Below are 14,028 nucleotides of genomic sequence, written 5' to 3'. Positions count from 1 at the left end.
GCGTTTTAATTATTAAGACTGCAACTTGTACATACACTGTATATAAACATGGGTAAAGAAGGATGGAGTGAGGCTGGTCGTGCTGATTTTAAAGAGTCCCACTATCTTTAAAGTGGTATATCTAACTTTTTTTTACTGGGGTGCGAGTAGAATTGTATCTGATATTGTGTTATTTGAGAATGTCCATGTTTTATATATTTTTTTAACATAATTAAAATCAAGGAAGCAGTTTGCTTTTAGGAGTACTGGCAATATTGTCTGTAATATACATGCCTTTACAAAATCAGTTGCAAAACAAGTGGAAAAAGTAATGATGATGTTAGGAGGAGTGAAACGAGACGAATAAGTATTCAAACAAACCCACTTCAAGATACTTCTGGTTTGCAATGTATTATTAGATGGAGATTCCTAACAGGAGAATTTAATGTGATGCCAAGTCATGTTCCTGAAACCTTTTTGCCATTCTGAATGACTTCTCTTCCCTGTTTATACACGCTCGTCCCGCTGGCAGCACCTGCCTATGTCCACACACCATGTCAATTTAATAAGGGACGCATAAACAGCCTGCTACTATTCAGCAGCATGAGACTGACTTCATGTAAGCATGTTCTTGATTTATATTCACAGTCACACTCAGGCCCACGGGCTTTTTTTTATAATTTCAGTCAAATGGGTTGGCAAAGTGAACTTGCATTTACCGAAGCTGTCATTTAGCCACGAGGTCAGAGCTTTGATCACTGCAAGTGTTTCTGTTGACAATTCACTATAAGTCACTTTGTTTGAAGGCGTCGGCTAAACCCATGGGATTTCAATATTTGAAGTGTGCTCATGTTAAGCTACACCTCGGCTTAAATTCCACATCATTCTCTAATGTTCGTAGAATTCCCTGTTCAATCACCAATCTGTGCACATGGTTAAAGCTTTATGAGGGAAACTGGAGTTCAAACACCAGAAACTCTTTAAACTGAAGCTTTTGTAAAACAGTTAGTTGTTATTTGTTAGCCAAAAAACTGGCAGTTGCTTTCAAGGACTCTCCTTCCCTGATTTCTATTCTTGGCATTCTTAAAAAGCCTCTAAGACAGCATGTAGACCAAGATGTGACAGTCAAATTCTCCACTGAAACTAATTAAATTCTTCTTTGGTTGTTCCTTAATGGACAGTTCTGCCCATTTTCAGTACTAAAATCTATCTTCTTCTGCCCCTTAAGGGAAAACTCTGATCATAGGCCAGAAGTCTGACTGAGTCCCAGAGCCCGCCGGCTTGCTGGACCCAGCAGAATCAGATCATAATAGCAGCTTTAAGTGCCTCGGACGCTGATTCTTCATGTTCCCCGTCTGAGGCACTTGGCTTCCAAGATTTAAACTTTTTTTTTTTTTTTTAAACAAAATGATTACTTTTCTTGACTGTTCCCAAGTACATTCTGCAAGTGTGAAGATGCTTTAGCTCTTTCATTTCATTTCTACACTGCGATGTACAATAAATGCAGAAGAAGAAAACTCTTTAAAAAATGCCAGAGGTGAAGGAATTTTATTGTATCATATTATACAGAATTAAAAGTCCTTGTTGAGGATGAAAGGTGCCTGCAATTATCTGTCTCCTCACAGCATAGCATTGAAATCTTGAAGTCTTGAAGCAGAGAGTATTGTTCCAGACCTTGCTGAGGAAATCACAACACATACTGCAGCGATCAGGTCATGAGCATGAATATGCTGTCGCATATGTGATGGCGAGCATCGGAGAGGTCATATGTGACCCAACCCAGTGGGATGCTGCAGTTCGTGCTGTGGCTGAAATCCTTGGCCTGTTATCTCAGCAATCCCCAAGGGAACAGACAGGGACATGTTTACTATTGACAACCCTGGAGCTGCTGAGGAAAATCAGAAACTCACCTTCGTCATATTTGATGATCACCGACTGATATCCAGTATTTATTTTATGTTTATTTTTTCCCCTGTACAGCACTAAGCCATCACATACACATCCTTCCATTTAAAGTGTTTTGAGTGTATTCGCTTCTCAAGAACCACTGATGAAATAAATATATTAGCTTCAACGCCTCACTGATAGGAGAAAAAATCCATACTAAAGCCCCTTTTTCTGTTGCCACAAGACTGACTCTTCCAACAGAAGTCCACCCCTCTAACAGCTGAGCGAATGAAGGCTAAGAGCATAAAAAAATACAGAGAAGCTACTGATGCATGTGAGCGAGGGAGGATTATCCATAAACACTCACTTTCTTCAGGTCTTATTAAATCACCTGGCGTTCTGTGGCAAGTGGGTTAAGCCATTCACAGGGCCATGGGCAACTCATAATGGTATGAGCTCTCTGGCTGAAACCTCCAGTCTGACAGTGCTTTAATAAGCTGCCGACTGACACTCCCAGGGACTCGAGCGCAACTCTTTGGGAAGAACCTCACTCACCTTGACAAGTAGGTGTGCTAGGTGGTTCTGAAAAAAGGCAGCAGAAACAGCGCAGCTAAAGTGAAATCACAAGATTTTAAATTAGATGTCAAAGTTCCTGCAGATGACAGCTGCGTTAAGAGAGCCAGTGTTCTGTGGAATGTAATATGCAGCTACAAACAATAAATGCGGGCTTTCGATTAACAGCTCTGTTACGCTTTAAATTATCAGGCTGTGTGGTAAATCTTAAACTAGTTTATTTGAGTGAAGGATAGCCTCGACGTTTTATATCGGTGTTCACGCACAGTGATAATAGCCTCAAGCAAAACCAATCTCGTGATGGGGGGGCGATAAATAAAATAGTAAATCTACATTTAAGTCAGCTGAAAGTATCAGAAAGCCCTTTATTACTTGAGTCAGGGCAATAAGAGTGCAGCGGCACTGTTAAAGGCGCTGCAACTAACATTAAGGGAGATGGAAGAAATCAAGCGGTAGCTCACCTAATTGCATGCAGAGATAGGCTGGATGCGTAGAAGCAAGGACTGCACATCCTGCAAGGAAATTACCTGGTGCTATGCATCTCATGAGTGGGACACATTAGATACATTAGATATCTCCTTGTGGAGAGAGTATTTGAAGTATTCAGGTTTATCAGCAACTGTGCTTCTATTCACTCAACTTTTATGGCCCATTTCCATTTCGTGTTGTTGGGGAACTTTTTACCAAGGCTTTTGCTAAAGGCCATCCCCCAGAACGCTGGAGGTATTCTTCTGTACATCAATGAAACACGCAACTGCAACTGCATCAGATTTTTAAATATGCTGGTAAGCAGTCTGATATGTTGAGTCTCCAGGCAAGTAGTGTCCTGAGACTTGCTGGTCCTTTCATGCACAGTGACCTAATGGTCTGCAGACCCGTATAACAGCAGCAAAGATATTGTTTTCAGTTTGCCTTTCCTAACCCGTGTCGACCCTCTAAAATTGGTTCACCGCCCCTTGCTGCTGCCTCTTTATCACTATCCAGATGAACAACTGTTGCAGCTGTGGCCAGTGGAGCTTGGAAATAAATGCCCCCATTAAAGATTATGGCTATCAGCGCATCCCTGTATTGACTCAGCTCCTCGCCATGTAAAAGTATGCCACTGCCTGTCCCCGATTAGAGCCCTATCGCTCCCTGTTTCCACTGCCCGGTCATAAAATATAATGTACTTAGCTGTCACTCACACTCAGGTTTTGTCCTGCTAAGAGAATATACTACTGGCAGTTTAAAGGCAGATAGATACACAAGCTTTAATATTATAGGTGCAGCTGTAACACTGGCCTGTGTGGCAAACCTCTCCCTTGTAAAGGATTAATGCATTTAGTGTGGCAACAAATCTTGCTAGAACTTTCCACTTAGGACTACGGATAAAGCCGTGCAATCAAGAACTCCAATGTCCATGCATGACTAGACACTTGGATGTCTCACGTGTCCCTGTGGTAGGTAGTCCGGGTGCTCAGTTTTCATTCTAACACTTTCACTGATGTTCTTAATTTCTCTAAACATTTAGATCAAAGTAATTGAGTTAACTCATCATTGTGTGGAGTTATGCTCAGAGTTACATAATGTCACTCAGAATTAGAGTATTTCCATTTTGCATTTATAGTTGACTAAGCTGCGAAAGTCCAGAGAGTTGACAGTGTAAGAAAAAAAAAACTGATCAAAACTGAACAAGACAAATAAAAGTTATTTAAATTCCTACAGCTTTTTGCAGGTACAGTAAAAAAGCAAATTTTCTGTTCTTCGCATTGAATTTTCACACGATTCAAGTTTAAAGTTTCAATCTTTATGGAGACTAAATTCCCGTCAGCAGATAACTGTTACACCTACATTTAAAGCCTACAGGGATGGAGTACCTGATCTGAAAAAGAATACGACACAGGAAGAAAATATTAGGAGACAGTGCATATTACAATAATGAGACATCCAACATTTTACCATGAGACATAACTGTCTCATCCAGAATGGATTTAGACCAAGTCATATTCCAGACAGTAAACAATGGCTTTCCCCCAATTAAATAGCTTGACAGCTCAACCGAGCTGGTTGTGAATAACTGTAATTAGTTACATTTGTGTAGATTAAAAAAAATGCAAACAGTTTTAAAACTTACTTCTCCTCTGCACAAATCATACACAAAATAACTGGCCCAAATAATTATCCAAATAAACTATACTGTCAAAACAAATGGCCCATTAGCTGTAATACACCGCGAAAGATGATTTAGCTTTTGACATGCATAGAAGTACCATTTAAAACTCTGCAATCATACTTCCAGAGGATTTGCTGGATTTGCAATTTAATACTAGTGTTTCCATTATGTCAACAGTCTTTACTTAAATTTCCATTTTAGTTAACTCTTAAAGTAATGTTGGTTCACTTGGAGCAGATTGTATTATTCTGTCTTAAATCCTTAAAGACGTCAATGACAACGTACCATCGCAACATATGGGACATACTACATTTACAGACTCATGATGCTATGCAGAGCATGAGGGAAAATATAAAACTGAAGCAACTTGGCACCAATGAGCTAAAGCCCAGCAAATAGTAACATCTGTTACTATTATCTGTCGTGGATTCAGATCAGTAAAAAAAGGCAGATAAAAGTACATATGGATATAGTTTAGAGTTTTATATGAAGGCTGTCAGACATTAAAATCCCAATCCTTTCCGAATGCAAAAAAAATAAGCTTGCTTGCCATGCAGACCATTGTCACAAACAGACCTTTTGTTAAAGACCCCCTTCCCCTGGGTAGTACACTTAAACAAGGCCCGAAGGAATCTTACTGAATGCAAAGGAAAGTGCAACAAAGAACTGTAAGCTGCCATTTTTCTTTGTTAATAAGCCTCTTTTGCATTCGCAAGATTCCTGTGAAAAATAAATAAATAACAGCTTTCAGAAATTTAATATTGCCTTTGTGAGTGACTGCTCACTTACTCCAGTACCAAGTTACAGAAGTGTCATCGTATGCTTTATATAATTATGAGGTTACACAAAATGGGAACAAAGGGTTTGAAATGGCCTAGTACTTAGTGAGATCACATAACCCCTGGTTGATTCAATAGCCAACTGATTAGGGAGCATACCACGAGGGTATGTATCAAATAAAGGCTCAAAATGCAGCTGATCTTCAAATAGCAACTGTGGAATGGCTGCAATGTAATCCCACGAGGAAATTATCTTCATAAAAGTGCTTGTTTTTGCCTCTCGTGGGCTCAGATTATTATAAGTGTCTGATAGCTTCATGAAAAGGATCCCTGCAGAGATAGAGTTGTCTAACATGTAACAGAAGTCTCCCTCAAAGAGAGGTTTGGCTCTGAAATCATGCTGGGAGTGAATTTATTGCAGGAAAACATCGGTGTAAACATGAATGAAAAGTTGAATAAAGATGTCTGGGGAGGAGTGGAGTCGATGGAGTACAGGAAGTTTACCTGAAAGATCAAAAAACCAGCGGTTTGTTGTCGTGCGTTTCTGAATTGTGGCAACACAATGGCACGCTTCACTTCACAAAGTGAAGGAGCAGGGACACAATAAAGTCGTGGCTAATTGTGCTCTGAATGGATGGAAGCACTCATGTCCATGTGCATTGCCCAGTAGCCCATTGTGTTTGCAATGACCATGCTGACTGCATGCCATAGCAGCTATTTATGGCTGTCAAAAGTGGGAAGAAATCTGATAGCACAGAGCTTTTTTTTCTAGAAAATAGAAGAAGTACTTCAAATGTGGCTGCAGACAGAACGGAGTTCCTCTTTGGCTAAAATTATTTGTTGACCTGATGTCAGTGCACCCAGAAGCTGAGCATGATAACATTAAAAAAAGACCCTAAGAAATTATCAAAAGAAAAATTGTTTTAGCTTGTATGCGGCAAAAACTTTGACCCCAACATTTGCCCCATGGGACTACTTTTCAGCCACTTATTGGTTACTGGTTATAGCTTTCTGACTCCTTAACTCCTTTTCATTAACAATCTATGGCATGTAAGGGTGGTGCTGGTTATCTGTATACTGCTTACATTCAACAGTACTGACAGACTGTATAGGTAAGATGAGGTTAGATGAAGTGCACAATGCATGCAGGACATCGGTCTAATTTTTATTTCAGTGTGTAATTGCTTGACTTCTCATTTTGTAGCCACACACTGAAGAATTTCGATATCCATAATTCTTAAACATACTTTAGTTGTGACTGACGCTGGTTTCTAATTTTTTCTGTCACACTTTTTTCAAACAAAATCAAGAATTACCCTTTTAATACATCTCTTAAAGTTTTTATTATCTCTGTAAAATTTCAAACAATTACCAAACCCATTGACACAAGCAATTTGCGGCAGCTTAATGTATTGTCTCAAAAGCTATTTAGCTTCACTTGTTTCTGCATATTGACCCTCAGTCCCACACAAGGATCTCTTTACAGCTCACTTCACATTTAATCCGAGAGCCAGGAACATAAACCAGACTGTTACACTTGCTCTGTTTGCTGCAGCAACCGAAGCAAAGGGACAGGAAATCATTGCCATCAAAACAACTCTGGCAAAGGTCAGTCAAATCAGGGAAATTAAATTAGTCACCTTGAAGAAAAGCAGAGACCCTTGAACAGATGTGTTGTGTAGTACAGGAGGAGGAGACGCTTAATTGCTAATTAAGAAGTGTAATTAGGCCATGACAATAAAAAGGATTAAAATGATTAATACAGGCTTTGGTTTACATTTAGAAGTAGACAACAAAACAGCGGGGAACTTAAAGAAAATGTAACTACTCTTTTGTTCCATTTCACACATCACTGTCAAGCGCTGCAGGAAATTCTGCAGAGCCTGTGATCCTTCATACTTTCTACACAGTGAAGAGAATGCAAAGTATGAGTCTGGCACTTTTTGAGATTGAATCATTTTGAACATTTTTTAATAGCAATAGCATTGAATTTGCAGACAATCCTGTGCAATCTCATCTTACAGAAAGGTCTTGTCTATGGTATTGTAGAAAAAATATACAGAGGAGAAATATATATGTGAGGGGTTGAAAAGGTCACGTCTGGTATATTTGTTCCTATTGTAGGAGACGCAGAGGTGCCGCTGGGTCTTTTCAGTTTCAGGATTCATTAGAGGAGCACTTCATTCGGTTTTTAGTGAGGTTTCATTATGTCAGGTAACAAGGGACGCTTTACTGATGAAGTCGCCCAGTGTGTTTGCACTTGTCGCACACTGCAGGGGGGTTGAAATAACACATAATAAATAAAGCGCTGATCTAACATCTGCAAAAAAAAATCTTTATCTGCAACTTGTGGAAACAGAGTGTCTTTTTACGAATGGAAAAATTTCAATTTGAAGTAACATTTATTAACAATATTGAGTTCCTCAAAATTGTACATTGATTTTCTTTGAAAATGTAAAGTTTTTATAATAATGCAACTTACTAATGTGATATAAAGTATTTGTTGAGGTTTGGATGTAACATTGTTTGTATTTTCTGGTGTATTTGAGGTGAAAATTTGAGCTTTTCTCATTAAAAACTGAGAGGATTCCATCACAAAAATCTAAAGATATTATTATCATGAAATTTGCAGTTGATGACTTATATCATAAATATCATTTTTGTGCTACGAGTTTTAAATATGGAAATGAGTCATTACCTGTAATTTGAATACAGCTCTCAATATTGGATGACAACAGATTTAAAATTCTCGTTTCATTCAGTCGATATATTGGAGTGAAAGTTTTTGGCTGGTTTGGATGAATCGGGCTTTGAGTGATGTACAAACCTCTTTGTAAAATCTCCGAAAACAGACAAATAAAGGTTTTAACAAATAAATACGACCATGAAATGGGGCATGTTTGTTATTAACATTAAGATTATTATTTTTTGTTTTAGATTTTTTAAATGTGTAAATATTCAAATCATGTGACATCTCATTAAATGCCATAATAAATGTTATTTAATCAAATAAATAACACTTGAATGTACTGACAAGGCATTTTCTTTCCACTAGTCTGAAAAAGATCTGTTGTGGAAGTAAAGCAGCCCCAAATCATGAAATTGTTTTTCCTAAAAAGAATTCAAATGAAAACTTCCACTTGTTATTCCCTCCAGGATCATGATGAGCCACTATGCTTACCCTCTATGCTTTTTGTTTATGGTCTGAGCTCCATAGTCTTTAGATTTAGGCCCTCCCTCCTCACTAATGCAGGCGATCATCCTCCAGCTTGTGATTTCTAAAGTCCCTGTTTCCACCCTGAGTACTGTTTTGTGAGCTAATTAGCTGGGACCCATTATTCACTGGTGCTGCCTTCCCTTTTCCTGTTTTTCCTATATTATAATTGTATCTCTTGAACTTTTACCTCCTTTATATTTTTGTTTTTAGCCTTTACCATTTGTAGAGGGAAATGCCAAAATATATGATCATTGCTAAATGCCCTCTGCATTTATCAACTAGTTGCTTTTTGCTTTTTTTGTTTTTTATTTGAATTCATACTGAAGTCATCCTGCACAGTGTGAGCAAATGAAACCATCACATTGGAGACTGTAAAGTTAAGCCTGTGCTAAAAGAAGCCAAAAATGCTCTATATAGTGAAAGAAAACTGCAATTTTGGGGGAACTATTTTCTTCTAATTTGCCATAATAAGCGGCTGCTTTGATAATATTATCAAATAATTTTGCATCTTTAAATGCCACAAACTCAAATATCAGAGGAGATATTCTAAAGATTAAAAAAATAAAAATAAAGCTACTCTAAGGTGTACAACACACAAAAAAAAAGCATCTCTCGTTCTACTTGTGATACTTGTGACCACATAATCTTAGCGTCCACCCCCAAAATTCTAGATTGTTACTCACTTAAACCAAAGAACATGGAGTCTTAGTCCCTACTGGACACTGTTTCCCTTAATGGTCTAGCAGCATTTATCTGACCATGTTTAAATGGATAGACATATTGACACATCATGTTCTCCTATGAAAAACATAGTTGGGTTTTTGGCTGCATTACAGTATAGGCTTCTTTAATGTTATAGCATCACAATTAGTCAAACACAACCAGTGGTTCCAGTGTCCGGCAGAGCAAAGATAACAGGAAAATCAGGAGTCACATATTGATGTCAGTTGTAAACTTTGATGAAATCTGTTGTGGTAAGGAAGAAAAAGTACAATAAACAATTAAAAAACTGTTTTATTTCTATATCTCTGCCTTTCTTTCAACCTGTGCATGCTAAAAGGTCACCCAGTGAGAGCATGCAAACTGGAAAACAAAAGACAAATGAGACTGAAATCAAATAAGTGTTTATGAGAATTATTAACTTTTGCTGTCCTTTTCACCTGTAAAGAGAATAACAGAAGAATTAATAGCACAAAGGTTACAGTGATACACTAGGGTAAGGCATTTTATGGTGAATATTCAAAGGAGAAGCCCAAAAAGAATCAACTTCTCAACAAAAGGAAAATAAATGTCCCATTTTTGACAGGGATAAAAGTCTTTCCTTTTCCGGAGCCACTGTGTGATGTCTGTCTGTGATATTTCATTCCCAGAATAACTCCCATAAGATAAATGCAGCTACACCTTCTGCAACTTACACAATCACGTCTAGCGTGATCATAATGCAGCCTGTTTGTCCAGATCCATAACTGCTGAATATGAATATTAAAACTAGAAAGTTTTTTAGCCATGAGTCCCGAAAGGTTAGGGTTAAGTTACCAGCTACTAAACTGCTTTTAATGACCCAGGCTGGTAGATGTTTGCATATGGTGTGAGCATTTTAAATCAAACACCATTGGCTCCTATCTCCACTCTACAGTGCACGATAATTATCATAAAAACATAGTGAAGGCAACAAAAGCTTTAGCCTGTTGTGTTTAATTTAGGAAATCCTTCACATTTCTGTTTTCAACAAACACTTTGCACTTATAACAGGCTACAGTCCCTCTACCATACTAGTGAGACTGACAAAGAAGGCCATTATCACTGATTAACACTGTTTTTTCTTTTAATTCTTAATATTTTTTGGTTTGGCTTTCCTTTCTAATTAGTGTACCCGTTTCAGGACAATAACATTGAAAACACAATGTGTTCCCTGTTATTAAAGCCTCTTTTTCCCCCCACATATTGAATGAAATAATTGAGTGAAAATATTCTATATGGACTCGCATCACAGGCAAGGCAGGAAGAGGGAAAAAAATCCAATTACAATGTTTTTGAAAAGAAAATGCCAGCATGAGTTCACATTGATGTCTTGCATAAAACAAAGGTTCATAGGGAGTGTGTTCGAGTCCTGTCTGTAAATTGCATCCATGTTATGCCAAGGTAATGCTGGAAAACAAGGGATACTCCAGAGGGAACCGTTTCCCAGTGCCTTTAAAAAAAGCCTGATCCAACTGAATGTGTTCTTGTTATATTAGAAAGAATACAGATAAAAAAAAGAGCAGAGTGAGACTCAGATGGTTATTTACAGCTTATTAGCCAGATACAGTGGGGCATTACTTAGTTCCATGCTGTGTGGCCTGCCAGCTTGACTCCTATCTGGGGATCCCACAGCAGAAACCTGTCATCTACAGCACATTGTATGTCTTTGCACTTTTCTTCCAGGCAATGGGGCAAACTCTTTACTGGCTCTCAAGGGATGGAGAATGACCAACTTTAACTAAATGTCCTGTTCAGTGGCCCAGTGTAGCCATTTAGGAATGCAGTGGAACGCTCCCTCTGGCACATACTACCTCCCCAATTAGAGGTCAGAATAGAGAATAGAGGTACTTGTACAGAGCATTGCTTTAGATAGATGATGTCATTGTTTGGGGATGAGCACAGACCACAATGATGAGGTATGGCTCAGTGGAAGTGCAAGGTAAAAACAAATACCTATATATATATATATATATATATATATAGGTATATATACAGATTAGCTTAAAAAGGACATCTACAGCACCTAAGGCAAGACTGTACATTTTACTGTGGGTCATCTTTGTGTAACGATAAAGCTTATGAGTGCCAATGTGCAGCAATGCAGCAACGCTGCTGGTGTAACTTCCAAAATTATTTGACTCTCATTTGATAATACTGTTTGATTCAGCAGAGTGATGCTGTGGTGGTTTTGCATTTTCTTTCATAAATTGTATTTCTTGTGTATTGTTCATTTTTGTTAAATTTTTATTCCTTTAAAGGGGTTTGTTTTTTAAATGTACGCTTTTACTTTCTATTTCAGCTTCATGCTTGAGGTTGAAATGTGTCCCGTAGTCAAACTATCTGCTAAAATCAAATATGATGACTGACTTCTCACATGCTGATTAGATTTGTAGTTTTGGTGTCACTGGACACACTCGCTGACGGGACATTCACCGAGCTGACTGGAGTTGTTTAGGCAGTGCAGTGATGTAGCAACATTTACCATACACTTCCAAACAGTTTGTGCTGAATTTGAAAAGCAAATGAAAAATGAGATCAGTCATGCTAATTAACTGATTTGTTCCAGGTTATTTTGGGCTTGTGGACAGTGGCTTCTACTTTATGTCAGCAAGGTTACAGAACAGGATGTTCAAAATACCACTTGCATATTGCATTACATATTACATTTGCTGTGCAGTGTTTTGTGCGGGCAGAATAAAGTCTTAGACGTGTCATTCTCAGGTAAAGAAGCCTGAACGCTGCTGCTCCAATCCACCACCATGCACGAAACATACTCATAACAAACACTTTTATCGAAAATATCTGAATCATATGTCTGAATGTGGCGCACGGCGCTTTCTGTCCACTTAAGGTCTTTAATTTCACAATTCTATTTCAACTGAGGGAGGTTGCGAACAGATCAATGTGTGCAATTAGACACACGCAGCCCAGCAATTAGCAGTAGTGCTAATGTGCTTGAATGGATTTTCCGATTTGGTTGGAGGAAAGCAATACGGTACAGCTAAATCTTTGGCTATCTGTCCCCAGTCAGCATGCCCCTGACAGTATACAGTCAGAGAAGAGTGAAGCACCTATACCTCATACCTCTCTCCAGAAATGATTGTATCTCTAAACGCAAAGGTGGATTTTACATTTTTCACAGCATTTTAATGAAAAAACTATTTTTGCAGTGAAGGCTGAATTCCTCAAATAGTGTTCCCGAGTCTTTTTTGTATCGTTCATGCGCCAGTCATCAAGCTGCATATAACACACTTGTGTCCACTAACAGTGCCACTTTGTGATTACCGCACAATACAAAAGGCACAATAGAGACAAATACACTGCTGGGATGGGAGTATAGTTTAACGCTTTGCTTCCTGAACGCAAGGGTCAAGGGAATTATATTTGAGGTACCAGAGTGAGCGTACAGACAGTGTGTCACGTCCTGATTTAGGACGGCTATTGCAGGTCAAGTGATGCACTTTTCTAGAACTTTTGAGAAGATCATGACAAACACAGAACATTCATTTCATTCATTTATCAGTTACTGTATTATTAATCACAACAAGAATAACAACACAACGAAAGTTTCCATTTAGAAGTATCTGTGTAGCTCTCCAGTGCGGTTGTTACAGCTTCAGTCATGTTCAGTCATGATACTGCATAAAAAAGAAACATGAAAGCACATTTTTTTTACTTCTGCTTGCAGAAAAATGTTTATCATTTAATTAAAATCATTAGACAATTTAATACCATGCATATTTGATCATATGATCATTAGTATTATAAGAATATAAATTTTAGCAGCTTTAAAAGTGTGCTATGAAAGGAATTTCATATGTGTGAGGGGCTTCTGGAGGCTGATTTGATATAATGGAAACCTAATACGCTGCTATTGGTGACTTATAGTCTTACCTTATCGCTTAATACCTATACCACCGTATGTGTGTGTGTGTGCATGCATGTGTGTGTGCATCTGTCTGTTTAAATAAACACTCCACACTCTTGCACTGACTAACAGGTTCTCTCGTCCACTGTTTGGTCTTGCATAGAAGATGCACAGTACCTTACCAGAAAGTGAATACTGCCTTCTGTCCTTCTGAAAAAAAAAGCATTGATTTTTACTTTGCGGCACCCAAGGTCAGCGTGAAGAACAAGCTGGGAGGATCTTATCACCTTAGAAGTACAGGCCTTCCTCTCGGTCTATTTATTGAAGGGAAAATGCACACAAATGAAGTTGAGAACACAGCTGTCTGACTTACTTTGACCTTGCATGTACAAATACAGCAATGTTTCAACTTTGAGGTGTTTAAAGTTCGAAGTGTTGGGACATTTCAGATCTTGCTCTGTATCTTTAGCATTTTCTTGGTCGTTTGGGATATCACACTTTAACTGCAAAAGACAAGACATGCGTAGCCTCGGAGGCAGAAAACATGTAATGGGACTAATCGTGGCAGATGACGGCGCTTTCAAATTAATTCTTTCCCAGTGAATGACTTAAACCTGGCTCAAAATGCATGAGAAGAACTAGACCTGACAGCACAACACAGCAGGTATGGCTCCATCAAAGACAAAATGAAGAAGGCACATCTTCCAAACACAAACACACTCATTCCAGGGCTGGGTTGGGGTTTTTTTTGGAAATCCCCCATGACACATCCAAATGCGTCTTTATTACTATCAATCAGCTTTATTCTTTCATTTTAGTAAGTCAAGTTATT

The sequence above is a fragment of the Neolamprologus brichardi genome, chromosome 9 (genome assembly GCF_056152115.1).
Source record: "Neolamprologus brichardi isolate AB-2024 chromosome 9, ASM5615211v1, whole genome shotgun sequence".
Taxonomy (NCBI): Eukaryota; Metazoa; Chordata; class Actinopteri; order Cichliformes; family Cichlidae; genus Neolamprologus; species Neolamprologus brichardi.
This window is presented reverse-complemented; position numbering follows the sequence as displayed.